The sequence below is a fragment of the Zalophus californianus genome, chromosome 17 (genome assembly GCF_009762305.2).
Source record: "Zalophus californianus isolate mZalCal1 chromosome 17, mZalCal1.pri.v2, whole genome shotgun sequence".
In the NCBI taxonomy this organism is placed as follows: Eukaryota; Metazoa; Chordata; class Mammalia; order Carnivora; family Otariidae; genus Zalophus; species Zalophus californianus.
Genome location: NC_045611.1, coordinates 55,166,570 through 55,181,555, shown reverse-complemented (window position 1 = coordinate 55,181,555; position 14,986 = coordinate 55,166,570). Strand labels below are relative to the sequence as shown.

At 42.7% G+C, this 14,986-nt stretch overlaps 1 non-coding gene and 1 pseudogene across 1 annotated transcript; both read left to right on the top strand.

Annotated features, from left to right (window-relative positions):
- The first annotated feature begins 3,871 nt into the window (after positions 1–3,871).
- On the top strand, positions 3,872–3,977 carry LOC113936819. The gene has a single exon (XR_003524381.1). It is a non-coding gene; the product is annotated as a U6 spliceosomal RNA (small nuclear RNA).
- A 9,780-nt stretch (positions 3,978–13,757) lies between these two features.
- Positions 13,758–14,666, top strand: LOC113935856 (annotated as a pseudogene).
- The last annotated feature ends 320 nt before the right edge of the window (positions 14,667–14,986 follow it).

Sequence of the window (14,986 nt, the reverse complement as noted above, 5' to 3'; positions counted from 1 at the left end):
GTGGTTCTGGAAACAATTTGCAGACGATAAAGAAGTCATTAAGAATACAGCTTTCAGGGCGCCTGGGTGGCTCAGTTGGTTAAGCAACTGCCTTCAGCTCAGGTCATGATCCCGGAGTCCTGGGATCGAGTCCCATGTCAGGCTCCCAGCTCGGCGGGGACCCTGCTTCTCCCTCTGACCCTCTCCCTTCTCATGCTGTTTCTCTAATAAATAAATAAATAAATAAATAAATAAATAAATAAATAAATAAATAAAATCTTAAAAAAAAAAAAGAATAGAGCTTTCAGGGACACCTGGGTGGCTCAGTCGGTTACGCGTCTGCCTTCAGCTCAGGTCATGATCTCGGGGTCCTGGGATCAAGCCCCGCACCGGGCTCCCTGCTCAGTGGGGAGTCTGCTTCTCCCTCTGCCTGCTGACTGCCTCTCCCTCTGCTTGTGCTCCATCTCTCTCTTTCCGACAAATAAATAAAATCTTTAACAACAACAAAAAGAATACAACTTTCAGTCTGATAAAATAAATTTTTCAGACACTAAATGCTAATAGGATTGTAGGAAGAGTGCCGTACAACAGGAGCACCAGTTGAGATGGTCATTCCGAGAAACCAAAAACTGAAGAGCAGTAAGTGAAATTGGAGGGTAAATTAAATTTCAGAGAGTACAGTCATTGAGGGATAAGTAATGGATTTTATATTACATCCGTAGAGAGACCCCAGTTATTTGAAATAAGATGTTATGGAAGGGAGATGAGTATATGTAAAACGTGGCCATTGAAACAGCAGTCAGACAAATGAGATTACAAAGTAGTTTTTTTTTAAGATTTTATTTTTTTATTTGAGAGAAAGAGAGCATGAGCAGGGAGGAGGGGCAGAGGGAGAGGGAGAAGCAGACTCCCCACTGAGCAGGGAGCCCAATGTGGGGCTCCATCCCAGGACCCTGGGATCATAACCTGAGCCAAAGGCAGACGCTTAACCAACTGAGCCACCCAGGTGCCCCCACAAAGTAGTTTTTTGCAGATTTTTAGAAGATATCGTGTAAAGTGTTGCTTATTAAAAATGGTGAGGCTGTGGAGAAAGGGGAACCCTCCTACACTGTTGGTGGGAATGCAAGCTGGTGCAGCCGCTCTGGAAAACAGTATGGAGGTTCCTCAAAAAGTTAAAAGTAGGGCTCCTGGGTGGCTCAGTTGGTTAAGCGACTGCCTTCGGCTCAGGTCATGATCCTGGAGTCCCGGGATCGAGTCCCACATCGGGCTCCTTGCTCAGCAGGGAGTCTGCTTCTCCCTCTGACCCTCTTCCCTCTCGTGCTCTCTATCATTCTCTCTCTCAAATAAATAAAATCTTTAAAAAAAAAGAAAAATTTATTAAAAAAATTAAAAGTAGAGCTACCCTACGACCCAGCAATTGCACTACTAGGTATTTACCCAAAGGATACAAACGTAGTGATCCAAAGGGGCACCTGCACCCCAGGGTTTATAGCAGCAACGTCCACAATAGCTGAACTATGGAAAGAGCCCAGATGTCCATCAACAGATGAATGGATAAAGAAGATGTGGTATATATACACAATGGAATACTACTCAGCCATCAAACAAAATGAACTTACCATTTGCAACCATGTGGATGGAACTAGATAGAGGGTATTATGTTAAGCAAAGTAAGTCAATCAGAGAAAGACAATTATATGATTTCACTCATATGTAGAATTTCAGAAACAAAACAGAGGATCATAAGGGAAGGGAGGGAAATATAAAGTAAGATGAAATCAGAGAGGGAGACAAACCATAAGGGACTCTTAACTATAGGAAACAAACTGAGGATTGCTGGAGGAGAGGTGTGTGGGGGGATGGGGTAACTGGGTGATGGGCATTAAGGAAGGCATACGATGTAATGAGCACTGGGTGTTATATGCAACTGATGAATTACTGAACTCCACCTCTGAAACTAATAATACCTATGTTAATTAATTGAATTTAAAGAAAATAAAATTTAAAAATAAATAAATAAATAAGTATGCATTCCACTTGGGAAAACATTGTATGGATTTGGGAATCTGTATAAGGTAGGGTTTTTCTATAATGTGAAGATGCCAGTTGGACATGGTGGCAGAAATAGGTCCAAGGTGCCATCCTATGACTCAAAGATAAGGAATAAGGTTAGGGTGCTGTGTGTCATTACTCAAGAAGCAATGGGAGAATGGTCATTTGGAGGGGTAAACCATGAATCCATTGATTGACATGTAATTTTTGGCCTGTGGCTATTCAAAGGAAGAAAATGGACATTTCTACAATTTTACAAATTATTTTAATATTGGTTTATACTATATGTATATCATAAAACTGACATGAAGACTTGAGGTTTTAAATATTAGAGACAAAGAATTTGTTTCACCTGATGGATGTATATTAAATGTTCTGTCAAAGAAATAGAGAAACACATTTCAAGCTCATAATACACCTAAAAATATTTACAATATATTAGACACTAAATAGTATGCTTGTGTGTGCATATTCCCATCTGTGTATTTGTATTTGAATGTGTATCTATATACATATACACACCTGTTCATGATTGTTTATATATGCACGTAAGTATAAATTTAAGATCAAATTATGTTTTTTATCCATAACATTGGAAAATTGTAAATTAATAAAAAATAATAGCAAACTGCTTTAACATTAAATTCTATTTTATTTGATATGTATATCTAGATGCTAGTTGTTGGTATAAATTTACATGGAATATATTTTTCATTTTTCTATGTGACTCCTTATATTTTAGGTATCTTAGAAAAATATCCAAATGAATATAGTAATTTTTTTTTTTTTACTGATTTAGAAGTAGTCTTTAAGTCTAATATAAAAGTAGATGTATTTTTAGGAATGGATTCCACAAGTTCTTGTTATGTTTTCTTATTCTTTCTAAGTTAACTTTGATCATATCAACTATTTAAAATAACTAGAGGGGTGCCTTGCTGGGTCAGTTGGTAGAGCATGTGACTATTAATCTCAGGATTGTGAGTTTGATTCCTACATTGGGTGTGGAGCCTACTTAAATAAATAAAGAGGGGCACCTGGGTGGCTCAGTCAGTTAAGAGACTGACTTGATTTCGGCTCAGGTCATGATCTTGGGGTCGTGGGATCCCCTGAGTGGGGTTCAGTGCTCAGTGTGGAGTCAGCTTGGGATTCTCTATCTCTGTCTCCCTCTGCTGCTCCCCACGCTCGTGCATGCTCTCTCCTTCTTTCTCAATAAATAAAATCTTTAAAATTAAATAAGTAAAAATTTAACAAATAAAATAAAAATTAAATTAAAAAATAGCTGTATTTTACTTCTTTCTTTTAGAAGTTGTATAATCAATTAGTTAAACTACATGGAATGAATTTTTCTTTTTTCTATTTTAATCCTTATATTTTGGCTATATCTCTTGAAGAAATACCCAACTGAAAATAGTAAAATATGTTTAACATTAGCAAGAGTAGTGTGTCTGTATTGAGTCCACTAATGGTTGTGTTCTGGATTATAATTATCAATTTATATTGTGGTCTTCATTATACCAGTTACACATTCTCTTTCTATCATAACTTTCTTTTTTATTTTGGAAATAATTCTGTTACCCCTTTCAAATTGGTGGTTGTACATTCAGTATAATTTTTTTTTTAAGATTTTATTTATTTGACAGAGAGACACACAGCGAGAGCAGCAACACAAGCAGGGGGAGTGGGAGAGGGAGAAGCAAGCTTCCCGGGAGCAGGGAGCCCGATGCGGGGCTCGATCCCAGGGTCCTGGGATCATGACCTGAGCTGAAGGCAGACGCTTAACGACTGAGCCACCCAGGTGCCCCAGTATATTTAATTTTTAACTTAGAAATTATAGCATACTGTGCTCACTTCGGCAGCACATATAGTAAAACTGGAACAGTATGGAGAAGATTAGCATGACCATGCGCCAGGATGACATGCAAATTCATGAAGTGTTCCATATTTTTTTTTTTACTGTTAAAAACTAATCAGAGGGCGCCTGGGTGGCTCAGTTGGTTGAGCCACTGCCTTCGGCTCAGGTCATGACCCTGGAGTCCCGGGATCGAGTCCCACATCGGGCTCCCTGCTCGGCGGGGAGTCTGCTTCTGCCCTGGATCCTCACCCCATCTCATGTGCTTTTTCTCTCTCTCTCTCATTCTCTCTCTCTCAAATAAATAAAATCTTTAAAAAAAAATAAACCTAATCAGAGTATAGTTATTTAATAGATTAAATCACTGGACAGTATGATGGCAACCCAACAATAAAACAAGCTCTCCCAGCACATTTTCTTATTGATCTGTATTTTTTAAAGTGTTGACATCATATGCACAGGTCATAAACTCACAGCTCAATGAAATTTCACAAACCAAATATACCTCTATTGAACACCTAGCTTTTTAAAAAAATGCATAGATGTAGAAGATTGGTAGCATTCCACAGAAACCATACTTTCCCCCCTAAAGTTTCAGTACTTCCACTAAGTAACCAATATTCTGACATCTAAGAGCATAGAAAATTTTCAGGCTGTTTTTAATTTTACATAAATGAAAGAATACAGCATTCACTTTTTATTTTTATTATTCCATGTGTTGCTTGTCAATCTATCTATATTGACTATCAAAGAATTTTTTTTAAAGATTTTATTTATTTGAGAGGGGGAGAATGAGAGACAGAGAGCATGAGAGGGAAGAGGGTCAGAGGGAGAAGCAGACTCCCCACTGAGCAGGGAGCCCGATGCGGGACTCGATCCTGGGACTCCAGGATCATGACCTGAGCCGAAGGCAGTCGCTTAACCAACTGAGCCACCCAGGCGCCCTCAAAGAATTAATCATTCCTCTGTTGTCATTCACGTGAGTGGTTCTCATTTTGGGCAATTAGGATAACACTCACATGTAAATTCTTTTCTCTTTGTGGGATATGTATGTATACCTTTGGGTGAAATATTTTCCAAAAGGCTTTTTTTTTTTTTTTTAAGATTTTATTTATTTGACACAGAGAGAGAGACAGTGAGAGAGGAACACAAGCAGGGGGAGTGGGAGAGGGAGAAGCAGGCTTCCCGCAGAGCAGGGAGCCCGATGCGGGGCTGGATCCCAGGACCCTGGGATCATGACCTGAGCTGAAGGCAGACGCTTAACGACTGAGCCACCTAGGCGCCCCAAAACACTGGGGTTTAAGTTTGTGGGTCCTCACCTATGATGCAAATCTACAACGCGTACAGAATCCCCTGGGGCTGTTTGCAATCCCCTCCACACCCTGGTTTGGGGGCAAGGCAGGGGAAGCAAAAGCAGAGGTGAAGCTCTTGCGACATTAGGTCTTTTGTTGCAGACTCAGGATTCTTGGATGTTCCGCGGCCGCCCATGAAACTGACAACCTAATTACTTTGCTACCAAATAAGGTAAAATTTAAGATCCTTCTTCCTTCTGTTAGTTTCTGCAGACCCTAGGCAGGCAGAGGACCCATTCTTGGGGTAAAGATTCGAGGGAATCTGAGTTCTGGGCTGAACTTTGTGTTTCTGGTGGAAGAGGTCATCAAGAGGATGTGACCACCGCTTGACTTGGAAGCTGTCCCCAGGCAATGGGAGGCTGCTCACTCCCTCCCCTGTCCTTGGAATGTACACTCTGCCCACAGTTCCCGGTGGGAACTGTTCCAAAGACATAGAGTAAGGTGTTGTTGAGACCATCTATGCAGTGCATGTGATTAAATCCCACTAAAACCGCTCTATAAACTTCTCAGATTCTGGCAGGTGGGTATGGAGATCTACTCATCTCACAGCCACCCAAGACAAGCCTCTTAAGTTCCTTTGCCTATTAAACCTGCCACCTACCAAACTGGAGTGGACTGCCACTTTCTTCGGTGTCTCTTTGCCCTCTGTGGACAGCCAGTTTCAGATTTCTCCTGGGAAGCTCATGAGGTTGTGACCCTACAGTAATGCTGGGAGCACCAGGAACTCTGGGGCCATTTGTGAGGGGCCAATTTGGAGTAGAATCTGTGGGGAGCCCTATTCATTTATACCATGCAGGCTGGTTCCAGTTGTCCAGTTCCTTGATGCTGGATTTCAGACAGGTGATTTAAAGGCAGCACTGGATTCAAGTTATGCACATCTACCCTTGGGCACCCACCAATCATGGATCATAGGATCCTACCTATCTACACCTATCCATACATCCATCCATGGGAAGGAAGAGAATTAAAGCAGGGGAGGAACTATCAAGCACCCATGCAGGGGGCAGTATGGGGTTGGTGGAAAGCCTAGTTTTGTACTACAGATTCTGGTCTTAGGAGGGCATGCGCTCTGACTCAGACCTGTGTTCTTGAGGCTTCTTTCCTTAAACCTCTTGAACTAACCTCTGCGAGCTTCAAACTGGTCTTCTGCAGCCTCCACACCTCTCTTGGCCTTCACAGAATTGAAGGGAGTTAGGGCGTTGCTCTGGATTAGGCTTCGGCTTAAGGGGATGTTCTGGCTGGTTTGATCTCCTGTTCAGACCACTACAGCTTCTTCCATATCAGCATAGGCTCTTTTGCTTTCTTATTCATGCGTTCACTGGACTAGCACTTTTAACTTCCTGCAAGAACTTTAACTTTGCATTCACATCTTGGCTAAGTGGTACAACAGACCTAGCTTTGGGCCTATCAACTTTTGACATGCTTTCTTCACTAAACTTAATCATGTCTAGCTTCTGATTCAAAGCAAGAGCCATGTGACTCTTCCTTTCACTTCAACACTTGGAGTCCATCATAGGGTTATTGAATGGCCTAATCTCAATTATTTTGTGTCTCAGGGAATGAGGAGGTCGGGGGAGAGGGAGAGAGATGGAAGAACAGCTGCCTGGTGGAGCACTCTGAACACACACATTTATCGATTAAGTTTGCCATCTTATATGGGTGTGCTTTGTGGTGCCCCAAAACAATTACAATAGTAACATCAAAGATCACTGATCACCATCACAAATATAATAATGAAAAAGCTTAAACCATTGTGAGAATTACCAAAATGTGACACAGAGACACAAAGTGAGCAGGTACTGTTAGAAAAATGGCTCCAGTAGACTTGCTCAATGCAGGTCACCACAAACCTTCAATTTGCAAAAAAAAAAAAAAAATGCAGTATCTGTGAAGCCCAATGAAGTGAAGTATAACAAAACAGGTATGCCTGGATTCCTTTTGTATTTCCGACATAACAAACTGTCATATACTTAGCAGTTCATACAACACCATGTATAGTCTCACAATTCCTAAGTCAGAAGTCTAGCAGGCTTGGTTGGGTATTCTGCTTAGGACCTCACAAATCAAAAAGCAGATGGCATGGCTCTTCTCTCTGACACCAGAGAAGAATTCTGGTTCCAGGATTCTTCAGTTATTGGCAGAAATCATTTCATCCTCATGGTTTCCATGTGCCCCTAATCACCTGTCTCCAAAGACAACCACAGCATGGGAAGAAACCCTCAGGCCTCCCATCTCTAACTTACTTCTTGGTCTAAGGCCTCGTGTGGTTACAATGGGCCCGCTCAGATAATCCCTATCTTAAGGTCGCTTTATTACCTCCATGCATAACCTTAATGACACCTGCAAAGTCCCTCTTGCAAAGCAACACAACATAAAACTCACTTTAACAATAGTGGGTAGAGATATATCTGCCACGATATGAGACCACTGACTTTTCTCAATGAAAACATACTTTTAAAATAAATTTCAGTATATCTACAAAATAGTACAACTTTTCCTCTTCAGATCGTTTTTAATAAGGGTAAAAAAAAAACAAAGGAAAAAGAATACTTAGAAACTCAAATTTTGCCTTGCTCTGTTTCACATTTTAATAAAACACATATTATACCTCAGCAATACTGGAGCAAAGGGATCTTCATTGTTAAATCTGAGGTACTAAAGGTCTTCAAGACATAGGTAAAGCCAGATAAGGGACATTCTGGCACCACTTTTCATCACTGAGTACTGGATACCTGTCAAAGGCCCTCCTGCCCAACCTGCATGAAGGGTCACACCCTTTGCCTCACATCTTAAAAGAACAAGATGGCTGTGGCATATGCAGTACACCCCAAATCCTACATGCAGTTCTCCGCTACATATTCGATTTTATGCCTAAGTTTTTTTGCCTTGTGAATTGAAGTTAGAATCTTTCCAAGATTAAGGTGTGAGCCAAATGTAAATGAAGGAATTAATGAATGGGGGAAGGAATTAATGAATGGGGAATGAATTAATGACATCCAATCTGTCCCCCCATGACCTCCATCACCCCAGGCTCCACCCTTCCCCTCCCTTTTCCTTTCCATACTCCCTCTTGCTTGACCTTTACCATCACCTAAAACTCTGTAAGACCCTACCACCATTCAACCTTCACAACTCCTATATTATCTCTCTCTCTCTCTCAAAAAAAAAAAAAAAATCTTTTAAAAAAAGGGCACCTGGGTGGCTCAGTCAGTTAAGCATCTGCCTTCAGTTCAGGTCATGATCTCAGGATCCTAGGATTGAGTCCTACATCAGGCTCCCTGCTCAGCCCCTCTGCCCCTCCCGCTGCTTGTCCACACTCTCTCTAAATTTTTAAAAATCTTAAAAAAAATCCTTAAAAAAACCCCAAAACTCCTATATCGTACACTTCAACTCCTACTCCACTGCAATTCCAGAAAACCACAGACAAGGGCTACCTGGGTGGCTCCAGTCAGTTGAGCAGCCAACTCTTGATTTCGGCTCAGGTCATGGTCTCAGGATCCTGGGATAGAGCCCCACCTCGGGCTCCAAGCTCAGCAGGGAGTCTGCTTGAGGAATCTCTCTCTCTCTGTGTCTCTCTCTCTCCCCCCCTGCCCCTCTCCGTGCTCCTGTGGGTGTGCACGCTCTCTCTCTCTCAAACAAACAAATCTTTTGAAAAGAGAGAAAGAAACCACAGGCAAGCTCTCTTCTACATCCGTTGTCCTTCCCAGGGCTGCCTTTCCCGAGACATAAATCAGCCCTCCCGTTCCGGACAGCCCAGTCTGTTTCCACTGAACTTGGCGCTCCTGGACCCCAGCACTCCAGCCCCCAATCACGGGGCTTCCTTCTCTTTCCCATCAGCCTCACATACCATCTCAACCCTGAAATCCCCGCCCCTTTCCCTGAACCGTTTCGGGCGTTATGGGCCGTGTCCTCCAAAGCTCCCTTCATCACCCTTCCCTCATTTTGCCTCCCTGTGCTCTTCATTACCACTGCTCCCCAGTTCCACCTCCCCATCTACTCTTCACCCCTGCTTAGGCTCACTAACCAGCCCCAGGACCCGCATGCCATACTTATGATGCCCCTTCGACCATCGTATTTTTTTAAAATTTTTTTTAAAGATTTTATTTATTTATTTGAGACAGAGTGAGCACAAGCAGGGGGAGTGGCAGGCAGAGGGAGAGGGAGAAGCAGGCTCCCCGCTGAGCAGAGAGTCTGATGCGGGGCTCGGTCCCAGGACCCGGGGATCATGACCTGAGCTAAAGGCAGTTAGGCGGCCAACTGAGCGACCCAGGCGCCCCCTAACCATCGTATTCTTTAGCCTCTCAAAGAGGTAAAGTCCCGTGTACCTTTTACCCACTCTTGCTCCTTAACCACCTGCTCCCATTACCTGCCATCCCCATTAACCCCTTCTTTCCCATGACTCCCCAACCACTTATCTACCCAGCACACAGTATCTTCCTACCCTCACCCTCCTTGCACACTGTCTCTTACATACTGAAACCCACACTTTAACCACTCTGTGACTTGAACACTCCTGTGTCTTTTTAACCTCTTTCCTCCGTTCTTCAAAGTCTGTCTCCCCACATTCCCATGCTCTCTGCACCGCATCTATATTCCCATCCCATGTCCTCATTGTAGGTCACTTTATCACACATTCTTGTTCTCTGTCACACACAGAGCAGCATATCCCCAACACCCCAACTTTACCACAATGTGTCTCGACCTGAAGTGGCCATTAACACAGCATCTTTGAAATATCATGTTTTGTAAATAGTATCACAGGGATGGAAGGATGTAAAATGGGCAAAATGTGCCCCCCTTTCAGGTATCTAGAGTTCTGGAGATACCACTGTCCTTCCACATGTGAAACTGTTATTAAGATTTGCTGGGGCTTCTTAGGATTGTGTGAGTGTCCTAGCGTATAGGAATGTGACTGTGGCTGATAGTGAGTTTGTCACAGAAAGCGCATATGAGTGTGAATGTGTTTAAGAGTGTAAGCAGAGGGGCGCCTGGGTGGCGCCGTTGGTTAAGCAAAAACTCTTGGTTTCGATTCAGGTGGTGATCTCTGGGTTGTGAGATCAAGCCCCACACTGGCCTCTCTGCTCAGCGCGGAGTCCGCTTGGGATTCTCTCTCCCTCCGCCCCTCCCACTCATGCTCTCTCTCTCTAAAATAAATAAATAAAAATTAAAGTTTTTTTTAAAAGATTTTATTTGTCAGAGAGAGAGAGAGAGAGCACAAGCAGGGGGAGCTGCAGGCAGAGGGAGAGGGAGAAGCAGGCTCCCCATGGAGCAAGGAGCCCGATGTGGGGCTCGATCCCAGGACCTGGCATCGTGACCTGAGCTGAAGGCAGACGCTTAACCAACTGAGCCACCCAGGTGCCCCATAAATAAATTTAAAAAAAGGAATGTAGGTGTACATTTGAGTGTGTTGATATGCATGTGGGCCAATTTACAGTTGTAAATCTGTGAAAGGGCTTGGGTGTATAGGGGCTGTCATCATTATGACTCTAATCCCCGATTTGTAAATTGGGGAAATTGGCTAGTGGAATAGTGTCAAATAATGGATTTGTTTCTTAGGGAAAAGAAAGCAAAGGATTAATTAAGTGTGGAGGTTCCTGTTACCATTCAGTGGTCTTGAATTGAGATACTATCAACTTATTTCACAGTTAAGAGAATTGTACAATCAGTCTGATTAACCCTCTGATCTTAGTGCTTTCCTCTGTAACAGACACCTGTAAATCTCTAAGAGTCTCTCCAGGGATATTGTTCTGTTTAGACTTATTAGAAATTTTATTAGACTCCTTCTATGGAAGAAGAAAACTCCCATATCACCTAAACTACCAAATTAATTGACACTGACTTCTGAAAAAAAATCCAGTGTTTTCGAATATAAAGGTCATTGTGTTCTTCTTAAAAACCACATCGTTGGGCGCCTGGGTGGTTCAGTCATTAAGTGTCTGCCTTCGGCTCAGGTCATGATCCCAGGGTCCTGGGACCGAGCCCCGCATCGGGCTCCCTGCTCGGCGGGAAGCCTGTTTCTCCCTCTCACATCCCCCCTGCTTGTGTTCCCTCTCTCGCTGTGTCTCTGTCAAATAAATAAATAAAATCTTTTAAAAAATAAAAATAAAAAAATTAAAACCACGTTGCTTTAAAAAATCCTTCTAAGGCACGCTGTCTGGTTTACATTCTCAACTTACCGCTTAAATGATAAAACAGAGCAGTGGTCTGAAAATTAGTTCAGGCTCACTTTCGGGATGAGCAACTTCTCAGGGGAGTAGAGAATCCAGTGAGACACCTAAGCCTCACTGCTGGTCCCACACGTGTCTGACCTCAGTATTTGCTCCCTCGCTGTGAAACCCTGTCTGCCTTCACAGATCAAGGAGATAATGACTAGAAACCTATCAAACCTGTTGTTTTTGGTAACCAGCGGCTGGGAGAGGGGAAAAAAAAAAAGTTTTTCACAAATATTCTCAGTTCCCCAAGCCTGTGCTTTCACTGTGGCCACCGGCGAAAAGGTAATTCTGCAGGGAGGTGAGGTCACAGAACTGCAAGCCCGTATCCCATGGTCTAGAAGGCTCCCTCCCTGTCACACCAACACTGCCGGTCGTAACCAGCACACTGAGCCCACCATCCCAGCAGCTGGAGGGAGTCAAGTGAGTATTTTCTATTTCAATCCGAGAGGCAGAGTCCGCAAGTGCAGGGAGGTAGCAGGAGTCTTGGAAAGTGATTATGTCAGAAAAAGAGATTCTTCTGGTCCAGTGCCAAAGCCACATGGGAAGGAGGAATAATTCGGAGGCACGAGCTGAGTTAGTGAGGGGAGATGGCTTTCTAGACCTACATCAACCCCTGATGGCTCCTGATACGACTTCATGTAACTCTAACTGACAGTGACTGTTGGTGTTTAATCCAAGTGATAAGGACACCTGACTTTGAAGGGCTTAAGGACTGTCCGACTAAAATCAATCAGCCTGTCTTCCAGGAATTAGACTGCATTTTCGGGACTAGTATCAGTGTGACTGTAATACCTCCATGCCTGTAATAAGGATTAGGATAAATCCACAGGGATCCTCTAAACCTGTGCGGAAACAGTACATCCAAATGGCAATTGCTGGAATGGAAATGATTTCTCTAATTCTGGGTGTCTGAAGAGCTTATGGAGACAATAGCTGTTTCCTCCTGATGGTGTTCTTGGTCTATCGATTCCGGGGAGGCTGTTTTCCGTCTTCAAATTAAGGGGGAAGCAATTAAGAACATGGTAACATTACAAAATGGGTTTCGGGGGCGCCTGGGTGGCTCAGTTGGTTAAGCGACTGCCTTCGGCTCAGGTCATGATCCTGGAGTCCCGGGATCGAGTCCCGCATCGGGCTCCCTGCTCAGCGGGGAGTCTGCTTCTCCCTCTGACCCTCTTCCCTCTCGTGCTCTCTATCTCTCATTCTCTCTCTCTCTCGAATAAATAAATAAAATCTTAAAAAAAAAAATGGGTTTCGGAGAGCAACTATTAGCCAGCAAAGATCTTGTGATGTATTCTCTGGCTTAAAACTGTTTTCGTATTAGCACCAAACTCTACAATCTCTTTTTAACTCTACAATTTCAACTTGTAAAATACAGTCTTTCAAGCTTAGAAATTATTTTGTATATGTCTTATATTTTGATTTTTTCACAAATCTTATTGCTCATACTTTTTCTTAAGTGATGTTAAACAGATGAGCTTAAGATTTGAGATTAGTAATATTGAGTTGCTGTTCTACACCAACTTACCACATATTGGCATTTCAAGTCTCACAGTTTAGGGCACGACACTGGAATTCAGTGGTTCCTATGGTAGGTGTCATAAAAGCAAAATAGTGGGTCAGTTGCCAATACGCTATAAAGCTAATAGTGGACTCCTTAAACACAATTTGTCATGGAACAGGTCCTTAGAATTTTACTATAATCCGAGGGTCTACATTTTATGGAGATATTTAAATATTAATTCATTATTGTAAGTGGTCAATACAATAAATCTTTAAACAAATGAAAGATTGTTAGGAAAAAATAACCACTACTTATCTAAAATAAGATTACAAGGTCTGAGAATGTCCTAATACGCACCTGTATTTTGAAGAATACATCTAACTAGCTTTGTTAGAACAGCATTGTGTTTAAATGCATTGCCATCATGCCAGACCAGTCGGGTTCAAATCTCCCTATTCCCACAAAAACAACTTGAATTTGACAAATCACTGAACTTTCTCTGCCTCAGTGCCCCTTATCTTTCCCATGAAAATACTAATACTGACTCTCATCTATTTATGAAGAATACAGGATGTACTACCTACACGGCCTTTATAGCAATGATCTAGATTATGTAAAAAGCTCTTTAAGTGTTACAAATTCAGCCCTTGGAAACTTGTTTAAAGCAAATATTCTAAAGAATTGTTTCGAAATGGGAACTACAGTAAGTGGAGAACATCGGATTTTAGCCAACATGACGCATGTACCTCACGCCCCATGTTCCCATGCAGGCATCTGGCTCAGAAGAATTTCACTCCCTGGGATTTTACAGAATGACCACCAGGGATTCGGTGTTGGAAATGACCTTTTTATTGCAAACTATAGTTGGAATTCTGGGGAATTTCTCCGTTTTTTATCATTATCGCTTCCTTTATCTGACAGGACACAAGCTTAGGTCCACAGATTTGATTCTCAGACACCTGACTGTAGCCAAACTCTTATTTTTTCTAAAGGAATTCCTCAGACAATGGCCGCTTTGGGGTTGAACCATTCCCTTGATGATTTTGGATGCACTCGTTTTCTATGTTCACAGAGCGGGCAGGAATGTGGCCGTTGGAACCACCTGCCTCTTGAGTGTCTTCCAGGTGATCGTGCTCAATCCTGGGGACTCCAGGTGGGCAGGGCTTAAAATAAAAGCTCCCAAGTACCTGGGCACCACCGACATCCTCTGCTGGATCTTGACTATAATGCAAAGTATTTTGGTTCCTTTTCATGTGACTGACAAAAGGAATAGCACAAACATCATAAGGAAAGCAGATCATGACTACTGTAATGCGGTATATTACAGCAAAATCACAGAGTCACTCTATGTGCCATTGCTATTATTCCATGATGGTTCCTGCTTGGGGCTCATGGCCCGGTCCAGGTTTTCATCCCGCACGGGCACAGGCAGTGAGTTCAGTACATTCATGGAACACTGTCTCCCCGAGATCCTCCCCTGAGACCACAGCCACCCAAAGCATCTTTGTCCTGCTTTGCTTCTTTCTTTATGGACACTGTCCTCTATCTTCCACGTTTGTTTGTCAGTTATTAACAACCCCCGTCTGTGGCGGAGGAACGCTTCCACACTCCTCGCTGCATGTTTTCCTACTGTCATCCCCTACATCCTCATGAGCCATGACCCCAGAATGTCCACCCTCTGCTCTGCCTGGATAAGGAAACAAAATCCCCTAAACGTTTAATGAATATGTAAGTTATATGCATATTCACAATGGTTGTTTATTAGCCCCTTTCAATGTATAAGCACATTTATGAAATATTCACGAGAGGGGTAAACAAGACAAACTGAGCTCCTGCTACTAAATAAAAAACATCAATACCAATTATAAATGAAATGTGGTGTATTCATCAGGTTAATGTATAGTAGTTCCTCCTTACCCAAAGTCTCGCTCTCTGCAGTGGGTTCCCTGCAGTCAACTGCAGCCCATGAGCAGACAATCCTCCTTCTGATTTGTTGTCAGAAGGTCCATAGCAGCTGAGGGCTACGTCACAAGCCTACCAT